This window comes from Syngnathus floridae, chromosome 7 (assembly GCF_059516105.1).
Source record: "Syngnathus floridae isolate MCC-2025c chromosome 7, RoL_Sflo_1.0, whole genome shotgun sequence".
Classification (NCBI taxonomy): Eukaryota; Metazoa; Chordata; class Actinopteri; order Syngnathiformes; family Syngnathidae; genus Syngnathus; species Syngnathus floridae.
In genome coordinates, this window is record NC_142419.1 from 980,718 (window position 1) to 996,656 (window position 15,939).

At 41.1% G+C, this 15,939-nt stretch overlaps 1 pseudogene; it reads right to left on the reverse strand.

Annotated features, from left to right (window-relative positions):
• LOC148394766 (uncharacterized) lies at nucleotides 1-15,510 on the reverse strand (annotated as a pseudogene).
• Between the last annotated feature and the right edge of the window lie 429 nt (nucleotides 15,511-15,939).

Sequence of the window (15,939 nt, forward strand, 5' to 3'; positions counted from 1 at the left end):
TCAGAGAAGTTCGTCCACGAAGGCGTCGAATGAATCACAAGCAGGCGTCATCCTCTCGTATTCGGCCATTCCCCAACGCTGCACCTTGCCCGTGAGGTGGGTCAAGGTGAAGCCCACCTTGACTGGTTCGCTGGCGAACGTGACCGGTTGGAGAGAGAACATAATGCGGCAGTTCGTCACAAAAGCCCTGACTTTATACGCATCCTGATCAACCGATTACACTTAAATTCGGTTTTATGAATATTAGATCACTTCATACGAAAGCAGTTCTCGTTGATGACCTTATCACGGAACATAATCTAAACGTTTTTGGTCTTTGCGAGACCTGGTTAAAACCTAATGAATTGCTGCCACTTAACGAGGCCTCGCCTCCAAATTTTGTGAGCTCGCATGTGGCACGTCCTCGAAAAAAGGGTGGGGGTGTCGCCCTCATCTCAAATTCTGAGCTTAGATTTAGGCCTCGCTCAATTCACGTATTTAAAACATTTGAAGTTCTCATTGTGCGATCCACTGCGTTACCGTCATTCTATCTTGTTGTTATTTACCGCCCACCCGGGGCTTACTCTGGCTTCCTGGATGAATTTTAAGAATTTGTGGCTGATCTAGTGACAAATGCAGATAATATAGTTATCATGGGTGATTTCAACATCCACATGAATTCACCGTCAGAACCACTGACTTCGGCATTTCAAACTTTAATCGATACGTGTGGTTTTACGCAAGCTGTACAAGCAGCAACGCATAAGAATGGAAATACCTTAGATCTGGTATTATCCCGGGGACTAGCAACCTCAAATATAGCAGTACTGCCATACACTACTGTTCTGTCTGATCATTTCTTAATAAAATTTGAAATTTTAGTTCCTTGTCAAAGACAAGAGAGCAATCGGAATTATAGCAGCCGTAATTTTAACTCCATGACTGCAACTGCGCTGTCTGAGTTACTGTCGCCGGCAACCGCCATGTTTCCCGCATACAGCGGCTCTATCGATAATCTTACAAATGAATTCAATGCGACATTATTAAAAGCCATCGACTCAGTGGCACCGCTACGTCTGAAAACTCGCCGTAGATGGCCAACTCCGTGGTTCACAGATGAAACACGTACGTTTAAACAATTATGTAGAAAGCATGAGCGCAGATGAAGTTTAACCAAACTTGAGGTTTTCCATCAGGCATGGAAGGACAGCCTCCTGAAATATAAAGATGCGCTAATTTTAGCAAAAACTCGTTATTTTTCGCAAGTCATTAATCTTAATAAAAACAATCCTAAATACCTATTTGATACAGTGGCAAAGCTAACTCTGCGCCAGCCGACCCCCGATAGCTCCTTCCACTCAGCTGACGAGTTTATGAAATTTTTTGCTCAAAAGATTGAGTCCATTAGGGACGAGATCAAGAATACCATGCCAATCCCTCCGCCGGTTACTAGCGCTGGGGATCATGCAATAACCCTCTCAAATTTTGAAAGCGTGTCCCTTGAAATGCTTACAAAATTGGTTAGTACGGCTAAACAAACAACATGTCTACTCGACCCGCTTCCAGCCAAACTACTTAAAGAATTATTTCCAATTTTAGGACCGTCCGTCTTAAATATAATCAATCTGTCTGTTTCCTCTGGGATAGTGCCAATAGCCTTTAAAACCGCTATTATTAAACCACTACTTAAGCGAGCAAATCTTGACCCGGACTGTCTCAGTAATTATAGGCCAGTTTCAAACCTCCCATTCATAGCAAAACTTCTCGAAAAAGTAGTAGCGCAGCAGCTTATTGATTACATGGTCACTAATAATCGATCTGACTCCTTTCAGTCTGGTTTTAGAGCTAATCATTCTACAGAGACAGCACTTGCTAAAGTGACTAATGATCTCCTCATAGCTATGGATTCAAATACGTCGTCTGTATTGTTACTACTCGATCTTAGTGCTGCCTTTGACACTGTAGACTTTGATATTTTATTAAGGCGTCTTAAAAGTTGTGTTGGTATCTCAGGGTCAGCACTCAGCTGGTTCAATTCCTATCTATCAGGCAGGACGCACCGAGTGGTCCATGGTAATACGTCCTCTGAGCTTTATAATGTTACGTGTGGTGTTCCACAGGGATCGGTACTCGGACCGATTTTACTTAATATTTATATGATTCCGCTTGGGGACATAATACGTAAATATAATATTAGCTTTCAATGCTACGTGGATGACACCCAATTATATATGCCGTTATCGATGACAGATCCACGGGACTGTTGTAATCTTGAGGCGTGCCTTGCGGAGATCAAGCAATGGATGTCTCTCAACTTCCTTCGTCTTAACCCAGATAAAACTGAGATGTTGATAATTGGTCCTACTCGTTATCAACACTTATTTAAGGAAACCACTATAACTATAGATAACCGGACTATCACTCAGAGCGATACGGTAACTAATCTCGGGGTAATATTTGACCAAACGCTCTCCTTTCAAAAACACATTAAGAATATAACCAGGATTGTGTTTTTTCACCTTCGTAATATTGCTAAGATTCGTCCTATCCTCTCGACCGGGGATGCGGAAACCATTATATATGCGTTCGTTACGTCGCGCCTGGACTACTGTAATGTATTATTCTCTGGTCTTCCTAAGTCCAGTATCAAAAGTCTACAGTTAGTGCAAAATGCCGCTGCGAGGATGCTCTCACGGTCAAGAAAATTTGATCACATTACCCCAATATTAGCCAAATTACATTGGCTCCCGGTCCATTTAAGATGTGACTTCAAGGTTCTTCTACTAACCTGTAAATCACTGCATGGCTTAGCGCCTTCATATCTCGTTGACCTAGTCGTTCCTTATGTTCCGTCTCGTAACCTTCGTTCGCAAAACGCTAGTCTTTTAGTTATACCGAGGGCCAAGAAAATGTCTGCAGGGTCTAGAGCATTCTCTATTCGGGCTCCAGAGCTTTGGAATGCCCTACCAATGGATATTAGAACTACTACCTCAGTAGAAACATTTAAGACACGTTTAAAGACACATTTCTATGAGATGGCCTTTAACTAACTTGTGATGGCCGATTTGGCCGGAGTTTGTTTTGTTCTCTCTGCCCACCCCCTCCCCGGCTGGGGAGGGGGTTAGGTGGCTCAAAAGCTGATCGCGGCTAGCTGGATTCTCGGGGACCAATTCAAGATGAAGGAACTGCAGCTCAACCCCCTTGAAGACACAGCCAGGACAATCGAGGGCACCTCCGACATCCATTTTTTCATTGATTTTCATATTATGTATTACTTGTGCACTCTCTGCATCCATTACAACCTGGTGATCCTGAAAGGGGGATCCTTCCATCTGTGGTCCCTTCTCAAGGTTTCTCATTTTCCCCTGGCAGGGGTTTTTTGAGTTTTTCCTTGCCCTTTTGGGAGCTTATGATCAGGGGATGCTTTGAGAATAATTGTCAATTTTTTGGCTATGTGAAGCCCTTTGAGACTGTTTGTGAGTTAGGGCTATACAAATAAACTTGACTTGACTTGACTTGACTTGACTTGCTTGGAATCTCCGTCGAACTTGTCCACATTTCCAAGCCGTGGTTCCGGGACGTCCATGAGCCTTCTGGCCTCGGTGACAGGGCTGGGTGTGTGTGTGGTGGTGGGTGCAGCGGCAGCCGGAGGAGCATGGCCGGGTGGATTGCTCACTGACAGAGCACGGAGGGTGCCGAGGACTTGGGCCATCTCCTGTCGCTGTTGCTCCAGCTGTTGCTGCTGTTGCTCCAGCTGTTGCTCCAGCTGTTGCTGCTGTTTCTGCCCCACCTCAATCAGGTTACGGATATCTGCTGATAGACTGCTGACTGCAATCTCGGTCCGCTCTAGTCGGGACGCTGCCGTCTGGTCACTCGCTGGCTGCATTATGATGGTCAGTCCGTACTGTTAGGAATCGGGCAGTATAGCCAAATGCAGAGTGACACAGATTTATTAAACAAGGGGAAAGGGGAAGTGGAAGCGTAGGCTCGCAGCTGGGTGCAGCTTGTGCCACAGCGCGGCAGATGATTCTGGAGAGTGGCGGCGACAAGGGGGGCTTGGCATGGAGCGCCGCAGAGCCAAGGAGCTGTGCCGGTGGAGAGCGCGGCAGGCAAATCACGTAGCGAGGACGTGTGCTTACGGAGATCGTAGTCGAGGGCGAGCATGGAGTCAGGGCGGGTGGCGAGCAGGACGTGGTCAAGATCAGGCGAAGGGTCAGGGCGGGCAGCTGGCAAGACAAGACGGGTGACAGGCAAAACACGTCGGCAACGGGAGTCAGATGGGACAAGCGCAGTGAGCTTACGAATAGCATCACGGGACGGACTGACAATCTGGAGTTGCGCTGGCTGTGTTGATATAGTCCACTCAACAAGCCAGTGGCAGGTGACAGCAATCATGCTGATTGGAGGGGCGCGGCCGAGCGGCACATGCCGCAGGCACGTGACAGTAGAATAACATAAGTAACTGCGGGAGCGTACACGCATTCAGTGAAAGGCGAAATCCGTTTTCGTGCAGCAAACAGTACCAGCTTGTTTTCAATAAAAACATGAAGAACACACTTTTGTGTTTGTCAATTTCCATCAGTAGAAGCTTGGTTTCTTTTCTTTTCTTTTTTATTTAAGTTCTTACTGGCGTTCTGCGCGAGGTGCGTTCAATGACCACTAACAGTCGGACAACTCATTAATTTTGCCAAAAATTAATGAGTATTTGAGCGTGCACATTGTAGGGAGTACGTGGAGGCATACAATAATTTACTAGCCTGACTTTTTCTGTGTCTTCCGTGTGTGGGTATTTTTCCAGCAAGTGTAGAAAATTAGAACAGGTTCGCCCCTCCTCAAGCAAAGCTTGGAGGTCAAGAATAAAGTGACATTTTTGTTATAAAGGTTTGAAAAAGTAAAACTAAAACTGTCGATTTGGGCTTCTGTGTGTTTTACACAGAATAATAGAGAAAGTGTGACTCAAGGCATGCAATTTTTGCTTTTACTTACAAACATTTCTACTTGCAAACCCGATCGCATAACCAATTAAGTTTGTCAGTAGAGATACCACTGTATTTATGTCTAATGTCCCCAAGCGGAAGCATGTAAATACACCGTGTGCACAATTATTAGGAATTTGTATTTTTGAGGACTGATCCAGCCAAGGGCCCATCCATCTGGTCCATCAAGAGTCACTCTTATCTCACCAGTCCATAAAACCTTTGAAAAGTCTGTCTTGAGATGTTTGTTAGCCTAGTCTTGGTGTTTCAACTTGTGTCCCTTGTGTAGTGGTGGTCGGGTTTCAGCTTTTCTTACCTTGGCCATGTCTCTGAGCACAGAACATCTTCTATTTCTGGACACTCCAGGTAGGTTGCAGTTCTGGAATATGACAGCACTAGAGAATAACGGGTTCCTGGTGGCTTCACGTTTGATTCTTCTCAAATCTTTGGCAGTTAATTTACGTCTTTTCTTCTCAACACGTTTCTTGCGACCCTGTTGACTTTATGCACCAAAACATTTCATGGTTCGGTGATCACGCCGCAACATCTTGGCAATTTCAAGAGTGCTGCATCCCTTTGAAAGACTTTTCACAATTTTTGACTTTTCAGAATCAGTTAAATCTCTTTTTTGGCCCATGTTGCCGATGGAAAAGACGCTGCCTGATAATTATGCACACCTTGATATAGGGTGTTGACCTCCTTAGGCCGCACCCTCCCTCATTACACAAATACACTTTACTTCATATGCTCAAAACCAATACGCCTTCATGTTTAAACAACCTGAAGTTGGAAAACATGCATGAAAATGATAATATGGTCAAAATGCTCACTTGCCCAATAATTGTGCACACGGTGTACTTAACAATTTAGGTCCAAGTAATGATCCCTGTGGTGGCTCCTTTCGGCTTTTTCCCCAAAGGGGTCGCCACAGCGAAACATCAGTTTTTGTCCAGATGATTGGCATGAGAAGTGTTTGGCACAGTTTTTACACCGGATGCCCTCCCTGACGCAAACCTCTGCATTTACCCGGGCTTGGGACCAACACAGGGGAGACACTGACATGTTCCTCCCTATGGCTGCATATTGTTCCCTGACCGGGAATCGAACCCTAGCCGCGGGAAGTGAAAGCTCCGCATCCTAACCACTGAACCATCAGGGAGCGATACACCACATGTAATTAAGCTCAGAAGTTGTATTGCCATGGACTACGCGTTGGGTCCTCTCTGAGAGATAAGAACTAAACCAGAAGAGTGCTGACACCAAAATACCAATACACGTTTCAAGGCAATATAATAATATGTTCTGATTGACAGTGTCAAAGTTAGCACTGAGCTCAACTAACAATAGTACCGATGGAGTCCGTAGGCGAAGAGGAGACCGTTAGTCTGCTGTGTATACAGTAATCCCTCGCTACATCACGGTTCGATTATCGTGGCTTCAGTACATCGCGGATTTCTTTCTTTCAAAAAAATATTCACAAATTCTAAATAAACCTTCTAAATTGAGGAATTATGGCACGGAAGTTGCCCACACGCCAGCAGAAGGCAGGGAGTGTCCACACAATTGCAGTACGTACACTTGTACCTTTTTATATAAAAAGTTGTTATAATAATAAGAGTTCTAAAAACATATTTACAGTATTGTACCTTTTTATAAAAAAATGTTATAATAAAAGAGTTCTAAAAACATATTTACAGTATATATATACTAGTACCTTGCTATAAAACAGTTGTTATAATAATGAAAGAGTTCTAAAAACATTTACAGTATGTATATTTTAGTTACATATACATATGTCACGCACACAAACACACGCGCGTGCGCACACACATGCATACACACGCACGCACACACACACACACACACACACACGTGTCAGGAAATGAGTTGAGCCAGGGCGATCAAATGCAGCTTGGACCAGGGTTTATTGAAGGGAAGGGAAGTGGGCGAACACAGACACAGGCGGGATAGAGACTCACGGCCAGCAGACAGGCAAACAGAAGTCCACTCGGACACGGAACAGAATCTGGCCATGAGCCTCCAGACAATACCGAGGGGAAACCAGATGACAGGAACACCGGGTGCGGACAGGAACGAAACACAACAGTAGACACCAGCAAGGAGGAACACACGGGCAGGGTTTAAATACATGCAGGTGACAGACATTACGGTTACGAAAAGGGTGTGGCTGAGTGAAGTTGCCGGCCGAGCGTGCTCTGGCACGGCACGTGACAACACACATGTACCGTATTTTCCGGACTATAAGTCGCTCCGGAGTATAAGTCGCACCAGCCATAAAATGCCCCAAAAACTGAAAAAAAACATATATAAGTCGCTCCGGAGTATAAGTCGCATTTTGGGGGCAATTTATTCGACAAAATCCCACACCAAAAACAGTCATGAACGAGCAACAACAGGCTAAACGATAGCAACAACAGGCTAAACGATAGGTATGCTAACGTGACAAACTCAAACAAAGAGCTGAGAACGGGCCTGACGTAACATATACAGTGATAAAGGACAACTATTACATGAATAACATGTTTATAAAACCATCGGTGTCACTCCAATTCATTAAATAGCAACAACAGGCTAAACGATGGGTATGCTGACGTGACAAACACAAACAAAGAGCTGAGAACGGGCCTGACGTAACATATAGAGTGGTTAAGGACAACTACTACATGAATAACATGTTTATAAAACCATCGGTGTCACTCCAATTCATCAAATCCATCGATCGTTCTTTGTCAACAATGGGTGCGCACGGCTGAGGGCGCTTGCACTTCAAAATATTCCACAGGCTCATATAACGATAGATAAACTATATTTCAAATAACTACAATACAAGCCAATAATATTATCAAACCATCCGTGCACTTTAATTCCATTAAATCCATCGATCAAATTCCTCGTCCTTTGTCAACATTGCCGCGCGTGCGCCCTGACGTCAGCCTCGTCTTTATTCCACAGATCTACTATATAACTATAACAAAGTACAAGGATAGACGTGGGTTTGGTAAACGGCTCTTTATTAAACAAAACAAACTTCCAAGCGTGTGGCGGCGTGGACTTCCAGACAGACCGGGCGTGCGTAATGGCCATGTCCGAGCCCCGCGCACCGTTCGCGGACAGCCACTCGGCCGAGCGCCGGCCCCCGACTCAGTAGAGTAGGACCGGGCGTGCGTAAAAGTTTTTCAAAACTTCTATGTCACTCCAAATCCTTAACTCCTTCAAACTCTTTGTCCTCCGTGTCACTTGGAAATGATCACCGCTAATGATGCCGGTAGTCCTTATGTTGGCACGTTTGTATGTAAACAACCGCCGCGCCGCGCTACTGACGTCACTTGAAATAGTAATCCATTGGTACATCACGGTTCTCCAAACTTTCTTTCTGCTGCTCGATTACTGTTTTCAGCTGCATATTTTACAACTTGAAGTTTATAACCTGCAAAATATGGGTTTCTTTTTGGTGCCATTTTTCTTAAGCCCACCAAGTTGATGAGTCACGGCCAACGGTGAAATTTAGAGCGCCCTCATCCAGTTTCGTCTGAAAATATAATTTTTTGGGGTTGTTTTATCAAAGTCTGCTTTATCTTCGATTTTTTTTTTTTATATACTAAGACACACAAAGAGATTGAAATTACGTTCCCACTATCCCTCGGTGAGATAGTACACATACAAGCAACACAAAAAAAAACCAAGAAGGCACAAACAATGAATAAATAAGAGTGTCGAATAAATGATAAATAAACAAATAATAATAAATAATAATAATATGAGAGGAGCAAAAATGGAGCAAGTGTACATACAGCAGACAGTGGACTTGGATATGGTGCTTTAAAGTGTTAATTGCTTTATTTGATGTTTTCTCTATTTTTTATGTTGTGAATATGTTCAAGATAAAGATATAAAAGCATGTGAAGTGATCAACTATACTAAAAATAACATGGGAAGTGGTCAACTATACTTGTAAGTGATGTCTTAATGATCAAGTAAAAATTTGTGAAAAAAAAACATATATAAGTCGCTCCTGAGTATAAGTCGCCCCCCCACCCAAACTATGAAAAAAACCGCGACTTATAGTCCGGAAATTACGGTATCATATTTATGTTATTAATACATTATTTGCTGTATGTCATTTATACTATGTATTAATATAGTATTGACATGTTTGAAACTATTGTTAGAGATTTGCTCACTCCAACTTATTTTGCAAGAACCACACGGGAGACAAGCAAGTCCTTTTAGACACCTGCAGGTGGAGAGTTCACTCGCTCAAGGAATGAAGTCTGAAACTCTCCCAACTGCAAGGACATATTTATTAAGAGAAAGAGTGGGGCCAAGAGTAGACTGAATAGGAAGCCCTTGTCCTCTAGTCTAAACATCTCAGGGGATGTTTTACGACCTTGTGATAAGGAGGACAAGGTAAGGTATTTATTACCTGTTGCATTCCAACATAATCCTATGATAAAGATAACCTGGAAAACCCTAACAACTATTATTTAATGTTCTAATGATAACATACGTATGCATTTATATGGTTTAATATACACTTATTGATACACAAACAATGTATGTATATGTTAAAAAAATGTCACTACTTCGCGGATTTTCACATATCGCGGGTGGTCTTGGAACCAATTATCCCCGATAAACGAGGGATTACTGAACTGTATTTGTGCTGTGCAAGATTTTAACAATAGCGTTACAAAAGCAAAGAAAAGGGAACACCAATCTGGAGAACTACAAGGCGCTGTGCCCGTCCGTGCACGCCGGCTTCTTGAGAGAAATAAAATAAAACGTTTGATTTGACAGTATTATATTAGGACAACTATGAAGTGGAGAATAGAAAGGTGCAGATGTTGCAACTAAGTTGGGAAAATATGGAGCACAACACAACCATGTGACCACCAGGGAACAGGTGCTGAAGTAGGAGATGGGGGCTTAAATGGGTCTGTTTTTTGGTCCGTCTGTCACCTCTGGGTGTCACAGTATCAGGTCAATTTGGCGGGCTATTTTGTATCAGAGTTGGACTACTGTTTCCTTGCCACACATGCATAGGTGGAATTATTTGAATCAGTAAAATTGAAGTGGATGTAAAGCTGAATGCACAAACACAACAGAGAGCAGCAGGAAACTGACATCATTCCAATCAACCCCACAGCTCCCTCATATTCTTTTTTTTTCCTCTCTAAAGTACCATGCCACTTTACCAGACTGTGTTTTTCTTTCATGCTTAATATATTGTTCCATGTATGTAATACAATGACGGTACTGGTTTAGTATATTAAAAAAAAGTATTGTAAATGTATAGTTTTACACATACTTCTAAAATGAACAGTAGTTTATTTAAGGCCTGAATATTTGTTTACTCCATTTCTTGGAAACGTTTGGTGAGGCTTAATTTCCATGTTTCTAGTCTGTCCATGTAGACCTTTGTATTAGAAAAACACAGATCATTCAAAAGAGAATATGGTTTGTTTTCAATATGGTCATATTTGATTGATAAAATCTAGAGTTCTCTCTATCAACTTAATCGTCAACTCCTGACCCCCCAATGTCCCTATACTACAATACTAAATCCTTCTTGTATTCATTTAAGTGCAGATGGGAATGTGTGAGAAAATATCGGTCGTGTTTATCTTATTAATATAGGCAGATTAAGAGATTTGACATTTGATGCTCAAACTCACAACTGTCAAAACATCAGGCAGAATTTGATGCTCAAACTCACAACTGTCAAAACATCAGGCAGAATAACAAGTTCTTTCTCCAATGTAAAAAAGCTCCAACTCGGAAGGCATCAACAAGCATCAATTTAAGAGGGACTATATATGAGCACTAAATGTGCTTTCGGTTGTCTTGGGGATGCATGTATGCATATTTATTGCACATTTTTGGAGAGCATGGATAGAATAGCAAGTGGAACAAAAATATTCATATACATTTACAGTATGGATTATGCAATATATTGCCACAATGTTGTATGTATGTATACATTACACTGAATAATTGTTTTGTATGAATGGTTAATATTTCGTTTCGTTTCGTTTATTTCAAACGTGAAAGAAAAAAAATTACTGTACACAATGAAAAGACATGACAAAATACATGCATATACATATATACACATACAGACATACATACATACATATACATATATACACCTATAAAATATACATATACCTATATATACACATGCACATATACATACACACAAACTAAAAAAGTAGAAATAAAGATATAACCACAAAGAAACCATAAATCACATTCACATGCCTGAAAAGGAGTGGGAAGAAGTATAATTTATTTAATCCCACCCCCTTTTAATAATCCCAAATACCCAGCTATAAATCATTTTGCCTCAGTTATCCCAACAAAATACTAAATTACTAAATCATCTCCCACCTGCTGATTGCTAGACACTAAACATGTACCTACACAATATAAATACATACGTATATCGCACACACAGACATTTAACATACATACATACCTTAAATACAACACAAAGATACCTGAATGATAAAAATAAACAAAATAACAGAATGAACGAAACAAAGACAAACAGACAAACAAAACCAACAAAGAAATGTAAATCAATAATTACTTAGCACCCCCTGATACTCATACACCCTCATTTCTGTACCTTGTAAAAGTAATTTCTTCTTTATATCTTTTTTTAAACTGATAGATGTTTGAACGTTCCCTGAGTGTTTCCTCCAAAGTATTCCATAACTTAATTCCACAAATTGAAATACAGATTTTTTTTTTTTGTTGAGTGCCTTCCTTATTCTGTAATTAAATGTCCCCCTTAAATTATAACCCCCTTCCCTTCCAGTGAAAAGATTCTGAATATTAGTTGGCAACAGATTATTATTTGCTTTGTAAAGTATTTGTGCTGTCCGGAATTCCACTATATCTTTGAGTTTGATGAGTTTCGACTCTAAGAATAATGAATTTGTGTGATCCCTGTATCCTGCCCCATGAATGATCCGTATTGCTTTTTTTTGTAAAATGATAAGTGGATATATTGTGCTTATGTAATTATTACCCCAAATTTCTACACAATACATGAAATATAGAAGAACTAGTGTATTATAAAGGATGCAGAGTGATTTATGATCCAGAGCCTGTTTGGCTCTATTTAATACTGCAATGCATCTTGAGATTTTAGTTTATACATGATTAACTTGTGATTTCCAACTGATCTTATCATCTATTGTCACCCCTAAAAATTTAATCTCATTCACTCTTTCAATACTAACCCCATCCAGGTTTATCTCTAGTTTCAAATTAGTTCTGTGATTACCAAAAAGTATTACTCTTGTTTTGCTTAGGTTTAAGGATAATCTACTGCTGTCCAACTATACCTTTAATTTGCTTAATTCATTATTTATTAGTCTTGTTAAGGTGTGTAAATCACTACCAGAACAAAAAATATTTGTGTCATCTGCAAACAAAACCATCCTCAAAATATGTGATACCTTGCATGTATAATTTATATATAATATAAAAAGTTTAGGGCCCAACACTGACCCCTGAGGGACGCCACAAATAATGTCCAAACACGTTGAACAAGTGTCACCCAACTTCACAAACTGCTTCCTTTTTGTTAAATAGCTCTTGATCCACTCTAGTGGTTTCCCCCTGATGCCATACCGATGCAATTTATTGAATACCGTATTTGCCGGTGTACAGGTCGACTCGGTGTATAAGTCGACCCCCTAAAATTCGACGGAAATTTACGATTTTATGATATATCCTTTGTATAAGTCGAGCTCAATTGTTGCATTATATTAAACTTCAAAATTCAATATGCGAAATTTATTGACGAAATGTGTTCAAATTCCGGGAGGCCGTGCGCATGCGGCTGTTTATAAGCACCGCGGAGGAGATCGCGGCCGGCAAGCTCGCGCACGCCGCCCGGCACCAACGGGAGGCCGGAAATAGCTCCAAGCCGAGCGGATCGGCACTTTATAAGCACCGCGGAGGAGATCGCGGCGCCTCATTGGACTTCCAGCGGCCGGCGAGCTCGCGCACCCGCCCGGCACATCCGGGAGGCCGTGCGCACGAGCCAAGTGGCCGAAAATAGCCCCCGCCGAGCGGATCGGCTGTTTATAAGTACCGCGGAGGTGGTCGCAGCGCCTCATTCGACTTCCAGCGGCCGGCGAGCTCGCGCACCCGCCCGGCACATCCGGGAGGCCGTGCGCACGAGCCAAGTGGCCGAAAATAGCCCCCGCCGAGCGGATCGGCTGTTTATAAGCACCGCGGAGGTGGTCGCGGTGCCTCATTCGACTTCCAGCGGGCCGCGCACTCGCGCACGCCGCCCGGTTCAAATTTTCTAAGTGCAACGCACAATGAGATGCATGAGAAACGGCCTTGGTTACCATCACATTTGAAGCGATGAATACGAAGTTAAATTTTATGACTCGGTGTATAAGTCGAGGTCGATTTTTTTCGGTCGGTTTTGGATCGAAAAAGGTCGACCAATACACCGGCAAATACGGTAATATTTTATGATCTAATGTGTCAAATGCCTTTCTTAGATCTATGAATATCCCAACTGTATATTGTTTTAGGTCTATAGCGTTAGTAATTTCCTCCACTGAGTCAATTAGTGCCAGTGATGTTGCTCTTTTGGATCTAAATCCATATTGACTTTCAGTGAGTAAATTATATTTATCTATGAATTTGTCCAGTCGGTTATTGAAAAGTTTTTAAAGTATTTTAGAAAATTGTGATAGTAATGATACAGGTCTGTAGTTTGTGAAGTGGTGTTTGTTCCCAGTTTTATACAAAGGTATGATTTTTGCTATTTTCATTTTATCTGGAAATATACCGGTCTGAAATGATAGGTTACAGATGTATGTTAATGGTTTAGAAATCCCCTCAATGACTCGTTTTACAGTAGTCATATCAATGTCATCGCCGTCTTTGGATGTCTTGTTTGTGCATTGAGAGACTATCTTTATAATTTCTTTCTCATCCGCTGCTTTGAGGAACATTGAGCTCAGATTCCTATCTATTAAACTATTACACTGCTCCTCAGATGTCACTGAATCTGGGATTTGTTTGGCCAGATCAGGTCCCACACTTACAAAGAATTTATTAAAGTTATCAGCCACTTCTTGCATACCATGCTTCTCAGTGTTATTGATAATAAAATATTTAGGATAATTAATTTTTTAAGAGCCATTTTTATTACAGTATTCATTATATTCCATATTTCTTTGGTGTTATTTTTATTATCATTTAATATGTTTGTTGTATTCTTTTCTAGCAGCTCTTTTAATATTAGTTAGTTTATTCTTATATTGTTTGTATTTATTTTCTGACTCTTTAGTTCTCTGTCTTATAAATTCTCTGTAAAGTGTATTCTTTTTACAGGCATTTTGTAAGCCCTTTGTGATCCAGGGATAAGCTACATATGTTAGTTTCCTAGTATTTACTTTTACAGGACAGTATTTGTCATATAACCTTTTGAAAATTTTTAAGAATTCCTCATATGCACAGTTAATATTATTTTCATTGTATATAGTATCCCAGTTTTGTGACATTGAACCATTTTTAAATGCCTTTATTGTTTCTTCTGTTTTAATTCTTCTGTATTCCTGTTTTTTGGCTGGTTGAGTAATTTTATAGTTGTCATCAAAAACCATAAAAACTGGCAAATGGTCACTGATGTCGCTGACTAATAACCCACTTATTGTGTTGTTTAAGATGTCATTTGTGAATATATTATCAATAAGAGTGGCACAGTGAGAAGTTATTCTGGTTGGTCTAGTGATTTTTGGATACAAGTTCATGCTATATATTGTGTTAACAAAGTCTTCGGTCAGTTTGTGCTTGTTTGGATTGAGTAAATCAATGTTGAAGTCTCCACAGATGAAAATTGTTTTGTAACTGATTTTTGAAAACACCTCCTCCATCCATTCTGTGAACAGTCCAATGCTAGAACCTGGTGTCCGATATATACAGCTAATGATTATATTTTTCTTTTTTTCTTTGAGTATTTCAATTGTTATGCATTCCGATATGTTGTTAACTACCATTGACATGTCCTGTATCACCCTGACGTTTAATGTCTTTTACACATAGATCGCAACTCCTCCTCCACCTTTGTTTTGTCGATCTATGTGTATAAAGTCATATCCCCCCAGCTCAAAGTCCGCCCCTTTTACTGTGTTGATCCATGTTTCCGTTATTGCAATAATTTTGAATGGGCGAGTAAACTGATGAAGATAATCCTTAATGTTTGTAAAGTTGGCATACAGACTCCTACTGTTAATATGTATCATAGACAGTTTGTTATCTTCATTGATTCTATTAAATTCTTCATCAGTATAGTAACTGCAGTTATTGTTGATTGAGTTGAAGAAGTTGTTATCCGGGTCTATATCATGTTCCATATCCAGTGAACTGTGGTCAGTGTTTTGAAATGATTGGAGTTCCAGTTTGTCGTGTTCACTAATCCTCTGAGTTATGTAACTGTTGTCTTCAAGTGTAGATGCTTGGCTTCTTTCGGTGTGTGTCATGGTTGTGAGTAGAGTTTACCTTGCAGCCCTGCATGATGATCATTGGTATCTATTCAGCTCCTCGATACTTCTTACCATCAGCACTTTTACTTCTTCCGTTGTTCCATTGAGCTTGATAAATATTTTACAGTTTGTAGTCCAGGTTTGTTGAATTTTTTTCTGCTTCCTCAGGTAGCGTGCTTTTTTGGCAATATCAGCGTTGCGCTTGGTCAGGTGCTCATTGATGTAGACGTCGGTTCCTCTCAGCTTTCTTCCTTGTTTTAATAATGCAATCTTGTGTTTTTTGTTGACAAACCGCATGATGACAGTGGATTTGTCTCCGGGGCTCCTCTTGGGAAGAGGGTGGCACGTTTCGATGTTGTCGCAGTCCAGCTGTATCCCCTTGGACTGCGGGAAAGTAGCCACCTGTTGCTCCGTGGAGCTAACATCCTGTTCACCGGGCT